Here is an 11,521-nt window from a genome sequence, read left to right as displayed (position 1 = left end):
AAGATGAGCAAGTTCTTTCATGCAAATTTTGGTGCCAAGGGGTCAGAAGGCAAGAAACGGAAAATGTGAAAAATGTGGATTTTTCTGAATCCACTGATAGCGCTGCCCGAAGGCTGAAGAGCCAAACTTCAGACTGACGCTGGCAGGTGAGTCTGAGAGAGATCAACTCTTCTGTGTCTGCACAGGCAGAACCTCTCAGAGACCAGAGAAGACGCTGGACATGGAGATGTGGCTGCAGGCCGTGACTTGCAGCCATCATTTATCTTTCCTTAGACACGCTGATGGATCGCAGCTCATTCCGTGCTCCTCATTACAGTTACATGACTTTCAGTGTTAATTACATTGACATATTTCTCTGCAGAACATCAAGATCGTATCTTCTCCCGCTCTGACTTGTAAGCTGGACCAACACGGATGACATTAAGCAAACAGAGCTCAGGTCTCGGTGATTACTTTGGCATTTACCCGTCAACGTCACTTTGGAAAGACCCCCGTTTTAGATTTTGTTTTGAACAAGCTGTCCGCCTGAACGTGGAGCAAAACACATCAACAGTTCATCACCATCGATGTCTCAGTTGTTGTTGTTGCGCAGCTCCGCCGGCCTGATACACATCTTCAGTGTGTGTGCAGTGAATCACTGTCAGATGAGAGCCTGTTGTAAATGTCAGCTATCGGACGGCCAGCTGCGCCGCTGTCTGTGTCGGGGAGCTTTTTTTCGGAACCGCTGTAGAAGTGAAACTCCCAGTAAACTGTGCTGGGGGTCAGCCAGCTCGGCCCTGCCATATGAGGACAGCAAAGTGTGCATCGGGGAAACGTAAGGCCTCACATGGAAAACAACTTCAGCGTAATGGCTTCTCTAACAAGGACCATACATTTAATGATATTGGGACAAGCTGGCTTTGAGGCTGTAAAACCGGTGTTTATTATATGATCTGGCACACATGATGAGTTTTTCTTTAGGGGTAATTCAAAGAGTGTGTCCCAGCATATTCTATTGAAATGGATGTACTGAGTATGTAACCGAGCTTGCCAAATCTGTCACAGACCATTAGGGTCTTATTTATATCCACTTAATCCTGTGGGAAAAATCTCACTCTGTTATGAATTATATTTTATGCATTGTTCTGCCCCAATGTTTCCCTGCTCTCCTGAGCTGTACAGAGCATATGGACGGTGTGTGTCGGTTACCACAGCAACCCAGAGAAAAACATAACTGGCTGATTAAACAAACGAACAGATAATAGGATGGGAGAGAAATGATATACGAGGAGATAGGAAATCAGGTTGCGCAAAGCTTTCCGGGTCCAGAGAGCAGAACGGTACCGTCTGGAGTCACTTAACCACTTCAGCGTACTGTACGGCACCAGTGTACTGTAAAGCCCACTGTGCTGCAGACATGATGAGCAGCATATGGTGTTCTAACATGTCACTGTACGCCTCGAAGGGACATGTTTAGCTTTATTGTCCAAGTATGTTTGTGCAAACGAGATCTCCACTTTCCAGTCGTTCTCATTGTACAGGGTACCAATTGGATTGGCCCTCAGTAGAGAGCAGACCTCTAACCAAGGCCCAACAGCCCTGCAAGGAATTGAAATTCAGTAGATCCAGATTTGTACTTGTTCTCCTTAATATGTTTTTCTCCAAGAAGATTCAAACATTATTCCCTTGTAAATCATTAAACAATTTAAAGATGGCAATGTTAAAGAAAGTTTAATATTCCTGGAACCACCCCTTTCCGAGATTGAACCGGTTCTCTCCGGGTCATGTCCCATCCTTCCGCCAACTTTCAAAAAGATCTGCGTAGTAGCTTTTGCATAATCCTTCTGCGAAAACAAATGGACACTGTTAGCGGTAATGATGGAGGCGTATGCGGAGAGATACATGTGGACATAAAGCCAAAGAAGAAAGAAACTGAGCAGGGATAAATAAACATTTGACATAATGTACATTCCAGTGAATCAATATAAAATGTCTACACACAATGAGAAAGAGGTGTTGGGACACAGCCATGAGTGAAGTAAATAAACGTAAAGTGGGCAGTGCAGTAAGGGACGTTATACAGCAGGTGGTTATGTGCAACATGTGCTTGTACACGTGTATTTAACGAGAGACGGGTGATACACACGTTAAAAATACAATTTAAAAACTGACATGCATGTGATTTGTGTATTACCATTTCCACCAGAAAACATGCAAGGCCCAATACATAGATGTCACTCTCCACTGAGGCAGCAGGGAAATAAGAAATATGATCTATCGGTGGATGCGGCCAAACACATGTAGGGTAATCCTGCTGCACTGTCAGCATCTGTCTCCCGTGTTACTGTCGGTGATGTTGCGCCGACAATATTGACAACCAAACCTCAAAAGCTGCGCAGGGAACACTCTCCATATACCTCCTACTGTTTCCCAGGAATTTGGGTTTGAGCAAAGCAAACACACCCCAGCACACAGACACACACACACACACACAGATAGACACACACACACACACACATCAACACACTCTGTAGCCTAATGAACATAGCAGAGCAGCGAGCCATTACACATACCTCATTCATTTCCCCATACTGTTATTGCTCATTGTACACGTACAGCTGCAGACACACACACACACCCACATGTGCATCCTCTCAGACACGCTATCTATCAAACAAACACACACACACATAAGATCACACATAGTCACAAAATCGCACAGTCTCGCTTAAACGTACGCACCGCCCCATTTTTTGTTTGTGACTCTGCGTTAGCGGGAAGCCCGGCTGTGAGCTAACCCCATCGTGTTTTTCTCGTTTCCTCTGTTATGTTTGGCACCTGTTGTCGGCTCAACATGCACAGACACACACACACACACACACACACACACACACACACACAGTCCCGCAAACTACTTCTTTGCCATGTGCTATTAATAAAGTCAAAAATGAATCTAAAATTCTTTCCATTCCTCTCTGATGGCCTCTTTCATGTCCGTTGACTCTATACGTGCGATGTCACTTCTCGTCTTTATTATGGGATCTTTAGCTGCTTTGCTCAGAGTGGATCTGAAAAATGTCCTTGAGACTTTGAGAAAGCACAAAAATTATGATGAATAAAGTCGTGATTTCCTTTATATGTCTCACTGGTGAAGAGGAAGAGGAGGAGGAGGAGGAGGACAGTTGGACAAGAACCACTACACAACCCCCCCCCCACCCCTTTGTGTTTTAGGTGTTGCGGTGTTGTTTCTGTGAGTCTTTGGGTCGTTTTCACACGTGAACGTAGCAAGTGATTAAAAAAGTGTTATTGTGCTCTTTAATCTCAATGTTTTTCTGCTGCTGTCCGCCTCACCCTTCCCCCCACCCCACCAAAACCTTCACGTGAGAGTTGAGCTGGCAGACACATCAATCCCTTATTATCAGACTGCTGGAAAGCCCAGGAACCCGGGACCCTCCGGGGGTCTCCCTCTGTGGGGTGGGGGACTCGGATGTGCAGGTGAGACCGCTGGAATGTGGACTGGGACAGGTGGGGAGGGAGGGATGGGCGGCCTTTAAGGGGAAAACAGGCACCATGGCGTCATCCCTGTCCCCTCTGCTGCTCAATTTCCTCCAAGAGCATCTGCTGGCAAATCCCGGACAACAACTCTGGATCCAGAACGGTGTTTGGTTTGGCAACTGCCACTATTTTTACAGAAAGAACATCTTTATTGATAAAACTCGTGTCTGTTGTCCGGCTCTGTTGTTTGGTTTTGCCAGCGCACGCCGAGAACCCTGTCTCCCTCCTGACTTGTGAAGAACACACAACAGCCAGAATGAACTGTGCAATTATTAGGAAAAAAAAACAAAAGAAACAAATACTACGTGAGGCACCAGAGTTTTGGTTGTGAAATGGGAATTTTTGGCATATTTTGAGGAACATGATCTGCCCCCTTTTAACTTTTATGTTTGTTGTTGAATAAAAGGAGAGATGGGAAAGAAAGACTTTCACTACAATGTACTGAAACAAAAAATAATTAGTGTGAATTTGTAAATCTGTTATTTCAGGTAGAATCACAAACTCAATCGTGAATAAGGTAAGTTCATCCTTTATGAGACTGGGGAATTTGCAGTGTTACAGTAGCAATAAACATCAGTACAAAGTAATAAAACATTAAATAAATCATTTGTCCTATTTCATGTTGTCTTGTCAATTTTGTTATGCTGTCATCTTGGACAGACTTCCTTTACAAATAGGGTATGTGATCTCATTGGGGCTTAAGACAGAGGATGAACAAGGCCCATTAAACCCCTTATGGAACCACATATAAATTCACCAGATCCAGATTGTTATTTGGATCTGCTCCAAATTGCGCACACTCATAAACATGAGGCTCACAGTCTCACAATGTTTGAAAACTCCAGGATCCACCCTCTGATCCCATCTGCACCAAAATTAAATGAGTTCTTCCTCGGGTCGTGCCCTACACCCCCACACCCAGAAACTTTCCAGGAAATTTGAGTTGTTTTTGTATTACTGCTGGCTAATAAACAAAGAAACATAAATCCATCTCTCTCAGTGCTACAGCCACAGCCGAGCAGCTGTCGGAGCAGAAACAGGTGTTTATCCAGACTTCATGTTCAGGTACAGACGAACACTGAAACCCACAGTCGGCTGCAAGCTGCTCTTTGTGTCGGACCGAGGGGCTGCAGGTGGTCAAACCTACAGGGCTAATAACCGACATTATTAATTAACACACAGCACAGTGCTGCACGAGAGAGAGAGAGAGAGAGAGAGAGAGAGAGAGAGAGAGAGAGAGAGAGAGAGAGAGAGAGGGGAGGGAGGTCTGAGCGAATCAGCACAACCTTTCATTTAAAAAATGTAAGAAAAACAAAATTAGTTTCACCGTGGCGGTCAAATGAAGACAAATTGTTATTTGCAGTGATGGCCCGGCGGTAATTGCTAGCAGGCAGCGGTTGATTCACACAGGCACACGTGGGACAAACAGGAGGTTTGCAAGCAGCAGTTTGTCTGGAGGAGCATCTCCCTGTTTGACCTGGCCTCAGACGGCGAGCTAACTCTCGCTTTAATCGTAATGATACGGCTAACATGTAGCCTCTCTCCCTCTGAGCCCACAATTACTGGCCTGGCACACTGCGTACGCACACAGTCTGTCTGGGGAGCAAGCCACCGGATAATTCCTGGTTACCTGTCACAACCACCTCTCACAAACACTTAACACACAAATAGAAAAAAAGAAAAAAAAAACTTTGGTCGTGAATACATATGCACAGACAGGCTTTTCAAGAATACGCAAACATCGCACATGGGAATTAGACGAAGATGTAACCCGGAGCCAAACCGTGGATTAGCAGCTAATTTTCAAGTCCAAAAAAAAAAGGTCTTGTTATGGTTAAACCGCAGCTGTTACCTCATCTCTCAGGGTCATTTAAACCCCAGAACGTATCTGCTTTTACTGAGGAACAGGACAACGATACTGACAACGCTCGGTGTTAATTGACAATAAAAACAAAAGGCAATTATTGCAGCATTATTTCTCCTTCATGACACGTCTCTGGCTGTGACCACTCAGTCCCTGGCACACCCCAGGCCTGTTTTCCTTGGTGAATGAGAAGTTGACACCGCAGAGATAATAGGGTCGTGACAGGACGCTGAGAGTATATGGTTGGATGTGGTATTGGTTTGAATTCTCACACGTTTCTTTCCTCTGGTCGGCCGAACACTACACACACTGCATGCAGATCTCTCTCAAGTGTCAAAACATGGAAAGTTATTTAATAACCACATGAGCCAGTTTCATCAGAACCAGCCCCGGGTCATAAATCCACATCCTTATCTCACTTTATTTTATGGCTCCGTCATATCCGATCAATTTAAATTATCGGATTATAACCTTTGCAAATGTTCCACCTGGCAGCGGGCAGACGTGATATCTGTACCACTGGGTAGAGCGGGGGGGTGAATATGGAACTGTGGACCGGTGTCCAGTGAGGTCGCTGGCAGCTGCCGATCACCTTTAGCACCCACTGCTGCGGTGCTGCACGCACAAGCAGACAAACACAACACACACAGACACAAGAGAAACACAATCTAAACGAAAAGTGAAACAAGAGGAAATTCTCGAAGGCAGCAGCACAACTCAAAAACTGCATTTGACTTATTCATAAGAGAACAGCGTTTACATTATTCTATTCAAAATTTTAAAAAAGTAACAGGAAGTGTTTATTCAAAGAGACTTTATCATAAAGAAATGTTATTTCCTCCACCCCCCCCCCCCCCCTGGTTAATCTATACTGCTTATCAGCTTTGTTTAAGTGGTACAATATAACAGCAGATAAACGCTCCTCCACAGAAGTTGTTTACATTTGAACGCTGAGGGTTTTACCACGTCGCGAGTCGTCCACGTTTTCCATTTCTGTCATTTTACTTTTGTAAAATTTGTGTTGCACCAGTGACAAGAAAAAAAATGAAACAAATTGCTTGTTTCCTATAGAAAGATCTGGTGGAGAGAAGAAGAAACAAACTGTTTGCTCCACAAGTTGCCTCTGTTTCTACCATGGGTTGAGGGGGAATTAATTCAACATGGTTAACCTTCCTCACACCACACACACATACACACACACACACACACACACACACACACACACACACACACACACACACACACACACACACACACACACATCTCATCCCTGAACTTGCCTGTAGGCTTTGAACTCTATAACACCGGTCTTGATGGTTAAAAGTGCGTCCGGCCACAGACCATTTTCCTTTGATCCGTCTCGTCTTGAAGATCCGAACGATGAATTCACTCCAGTCATAATATCATCTTTTCTTTTCCATCATGTCTTGCATCACTGTGCATATGTTCCCCACTGTGGCACAGTTTACTGGTCTCCCATAGGCAGACCATTAATTGCTTGGCGCCTCTCAAGAAAAAAAACAGGAAAAAAAGCAAACAAAGAAACAGTTTTGTTAATAGCCTGCTGCTGTTGGCTGCTGATTTAGCCCAAGTAGTAATGCCAATTCTTTTGGAACACACACAAACATCATACTGCCACCCATCATTAGCAGGGCTCCGTGAGCGCAAATGTGTGTGTTTTGATATAAGTGTGTGCATGTGTTCATAAATGCATGTGGGTGTGCGAACTCGCGCGTCAATGTATGCATCATATGCGCTTTCATATATGTTTCTTTGTGCATGCTTGTTTGTTGATGTTTGTGTACATCTGATTATCTGTGTGCGGGTTTTCACAGAGAAAGCGTTGTCGCCACTTGTGTGTGGCGCCCATTATGTTAAAGTGCGCGCTCACACACACACAGACAGCCACACACACACACACATACTACATACATAGTCTTTCAGTTGTGGCATTTTTGGACGTCTTCCCATCCGCATTACTGAAGCATGAGAATGAAATTGACAGTCTCGGGCAGAGGGATGGCACAGTAGACACAAACAGCCGATGCCAGCTTCCATGGTCTCAACGGACAATAGTTAGCAGCGGCCAAATGGCACGGCCGCAACGTCCTTCTCAAGCAATTTCCTCACAAATATTCACACTTTTTCTGCCTGAGTGTGTTTTTGTTTGTCTGCTAGTGTCTGTGCATGGGCCACGGCAATATCTGAAATGTCTGTCATTCTAGGAGAAGGGCACGTTTTCAGGGAGAGGGGGGTGAGCTGATATGCATTTTTTTTCACAGGGGAAATGTCAAGAGGATTTTATTCATTCATTACCAGATATTAATTGTTTAATGAGCCGTGGGGGTTTGCACACAATACCAGCTTCTGAAACTGGCAGAAAATCTTTACAACGCAGAAAACAGCAGTTGCAGAATAATAAGGAGGAAAAAAGGTCAAGGGGAGGAGGAGACCGGGAGCAATAGCAGGAATAAACCCTGTAACCCTTGGGCCCTGGCATGGGCCAAAGACATGGAGCTTATCTGGTTAATGTGGGGAAGATAACCAGAATGCTCCTGCCGCCAGGGAGTGAGGAACCTCCGACGAAGCTGCACATGCTCACACTGTTCACTGGAGACTGGGGCCTGTTTATGTGTGTGTGGGATCATGACAGCTGGACTCACACACTGGCACTAACTCAACTGTTGCATAAAAGTCTAACTCAACACTTGTCAGTCAAAGGCACATAATAACATCCACAGGGATGTGTGTATGGTTTTTCTAAAAACGGAACAACGTGCAGGAGTGGGTACGGTGATTGCTCCCTCACGGCTCCTTCTTTTTGTCTCCTAAATCAATCAAGTGTTAATTCTTTTTTAAAGTGTGAGATTTAAAAGCTTTCAAAAAGAAAAAGAAATAATCATAGAAATCATGCTGTGGATAGAAATGTGCCAGATGATTTTAGTGCTGACTTCAGTTTTGCTGGTAGATCTCTCAGCGCTGCATGTGTTGTTTATCTCCACTTATACCGAAATATTGCCAGCCACTCCGACAGAGTCATCCAACAGAGTTATTTGAAGTGACGGATAGGTATGGATCATGGCCTGCCTTGTAATTAAGAGAGATTGCTATTTTCCCCTTAGAATGGGCTCTCCTATCCTGATCTGTAATTATATGTTGTTCAAACATAGAGGGGAGTGTCCCTGGTTATTGTGCAGCCGGCTTTATTCTGCCTGCACCACCACAAGTGCCGGCATAACTGATTGCCTGCCTTGATCCTTAAAGTTTCAATTCTTTTTTTAGTTTCTCCCAAACAATAAAGTGTGTGTTTGCAGCGGAATTAGTTTAACTGCGGCACGTTTGCTTCCTTTGCTTTTCTTGCCTCCAATGTCTAATGGATCATGGCAGAAAGGCAGTGCGTACGTGTGTGTCTGAGAGTGTGTGTGTGTGTGTGTGCGTGTGTGTGGTACCAGGTAGTGCCCCAGTGACCTCCACATAGTGACACTGACGTGCAACAATGATGAATTCCCTGAGAGAGTGAAGTAAGGACCCACCTGGATAATGTTAGAGTTAAAATCTCCGAAACCTTAAACGTTACAAGATGCTGACCTCCTTGTTTAATTAAGTGCAGCGTTTTGCTTTTAAACATTTACTGCCACCCACTTCACTCTTCCTGCAACACCTCCAATTAAATTTAGCCTTTAACAAATCCACGAGTCTTTTCAGAAAAGCCGAAAGTGATGGAGGTCACCGCTGCAGATAAACTGGAGACGGAGAACACTGATGTTTTAATCGGTTGCTTGTACGAAAGACACAAATAGTTTTAAACGTTAAAAGTGAGCGACGACAGAGTGTAACTTTTGACCCCCGTGAGTAAGTATAGCCCCGGCGGTCTGCGCACCACACACAGAGTATATTTCAGTGTGAAGCTGTGACCCCCTTGTTTTCCAGTAAGAGGAAATTGTCATGCAGTGACCCAGTGACCACACTGGAAACCACTTCCCCCTTTGTTATGATTTTGTATGGCTTAACCACCTCATTTCCCATGTTCTGGTCCTGCAGAAAACGAGTCTACCCCACACATTTTGTCACATCCTCATTTCTCCTGCTGTTTCTCTGACCTTTTCACTGCTGTGTTGACAAAGGCACCAGAATCCTCAAAATTGCGATACTTTACAAACGTAGCGTCCGAAGCGCTCTATGTTTAGTGCGTGAGTGGGCTGCAGGGAGACGGTCAGGCATCGACCAAAAACAAACACCGACATTGTGCAGTTGTTTTTGTGCGCTGAAATAGTTTGTTTTTGTCTCGTCCACATACTCTTGAATTCAAACGGTGTATTTTACACGTTAGAAATGAGTTCAGGCTGTTTTTTAAAGAGAAAAATATCCCAAAAGAAAAGGATTATGATGACATGTAAACAACGTGAGTAAACTGGCTTGTTCAGGAGCAAAATTCACTGCATCTGACCCTCTTTTCCTCTCCTCGCATAGTTTTACTTTGCAGAGGAGCCACTAACACTTTCGCCTCATTGTTCATATGTCAGAACCTACGGTTACATAATTAGAAAAGCCTCCTCGCAGCTCCTGGTTGATTAGGAATCAACAATTAGATAGTTTTGTGGGGCGCTGAAGAAACACAATCACCTCTTTATACTCTGGCTCTGCCGTAACCACCTCAGAGTCCATGCAAGGATGTAGATTGAATTATGTTTTACATTATGGAATTTAGCTCTTTGGGGAAATTAGCCAAAAAGTTGTGTTTCTGTGTAATTAACGAGGGTGATGGATGCTCGAGGCCATAAACACCACACATAAGAGTTTTGACTATTTCAAGGGGCCAGTACAGTTTGTTCAGACCATAGATGTTCTGTGGTATGACCCCCTTTCCCTCCGATTCTCCCTCTCTCTGTCTCTTTCTCTCAATCTCATTCCCCTCTCTCCATCCCTCTTTTCAGTCCATGGCAATTAGGGAGGAAAAGTGGGAGAGGAGGAATGTGTGAGCACGCTTTGTGAGGATCGGGAGAAAGAGAGAGGGAGTACAAGAGAGAAAGTGAGAGATAAAGAGAGAGCGAGAGATGAAAGAGAGACAGAAGAGGGGAGGAGAAGAAGGAGAGGAGAAGGCCTGTCTTAATTGGCCTGTGTGGCCACGCTGGGCTGTGATGGTCTGGGCTTGCCAAACCCTGTGCCTCAATAGTTGGCCTGGCCTTACATGCATCCCGTGCATCCGGCCAACCACAACTAACTCTAGTGTGCTCTTTGGCAGTTTCCAATGTCAGGCCTGGGAGAGTTGTGCCACCCACATCTACACTCCGCTCCACAGTTCAGGAGGCCTCTCTGATGGGGACGGATGCACGGCGTTGGGGTTTATGGTTTATTTGGCTACACCAGTTTAGGTTGAGGTGGCATTTCTTGCGTTCCTTCTATCGTTTACTTATTTAGGATAATGTTACAGGGATTTCAAGTCTCGGCTCCGGATTTAGACGCACGTGTAAATTTAAAATTGGACAACAAGTTTAAAATGCAAATTACATGCATACCTTGGACGCGAGACAAATCCCTCCAAGCCTTTTATACCGTTCAGCTCTGTGGATGTTTTGGCAGACATAAAACGTTAATATAATAAATGACATTGTTATTTCCCTCAGTCTATCTACACTAAGCTCCCACACCTCGGAAGTATCAGCTTTAACGATCTTAATAAGATCAAACCAACACAACCATCAAACTCAACGGTCATGAAAACAAGTATGTGTCTTGGCTCACTCTGGCCCAGTTTAGCTTGTTTTGGTTGACTTATGCTGTGCCAGATGCTGCCCTGCCAGGCACAGCGGTGACGTGACGAGCCCTGAGGACCTGAGAGTCCCTGTTCTCATCTCCGAGCTCGGAAGACTCCCACTCTGTCTAAACACCTGCAGGGAACAGGAGAGTCCCAGGGCGGGTACACACACACACACACACTCACACACACACACACACCTGTCGTAAGGTTAAAGAAAGTGTGAGAATAAAGTGTTGTAATGGGAATGAGTAACACTGCACTCATAATGCATGAATCAATACAGGGAATTGAGTAATGCTGCAGGACTCACTTGCTGAAAGAGAAAATATGTGAACATCTGCATGTGTTTGCATGCAAGTTCAGTA

This window comes from Limanda limanda, chromosome 8 (genome assembly GCF_963576545.1).
Source record: "Limanda limanda chromosome 8, fLimLim1.1, whole genome shotgun sequence".
Lineage (NCBI taxonomy): Eukaryota > Metazoa > Chordata > Actinopteri > Pleuronectiformes > Pleuronectidae > Limanda > Limanda limanda.
The sequence above is the reverse complement of the archived record's forward strand: the minus strand, read 5'-3'. Positions refer to the sequence as shown.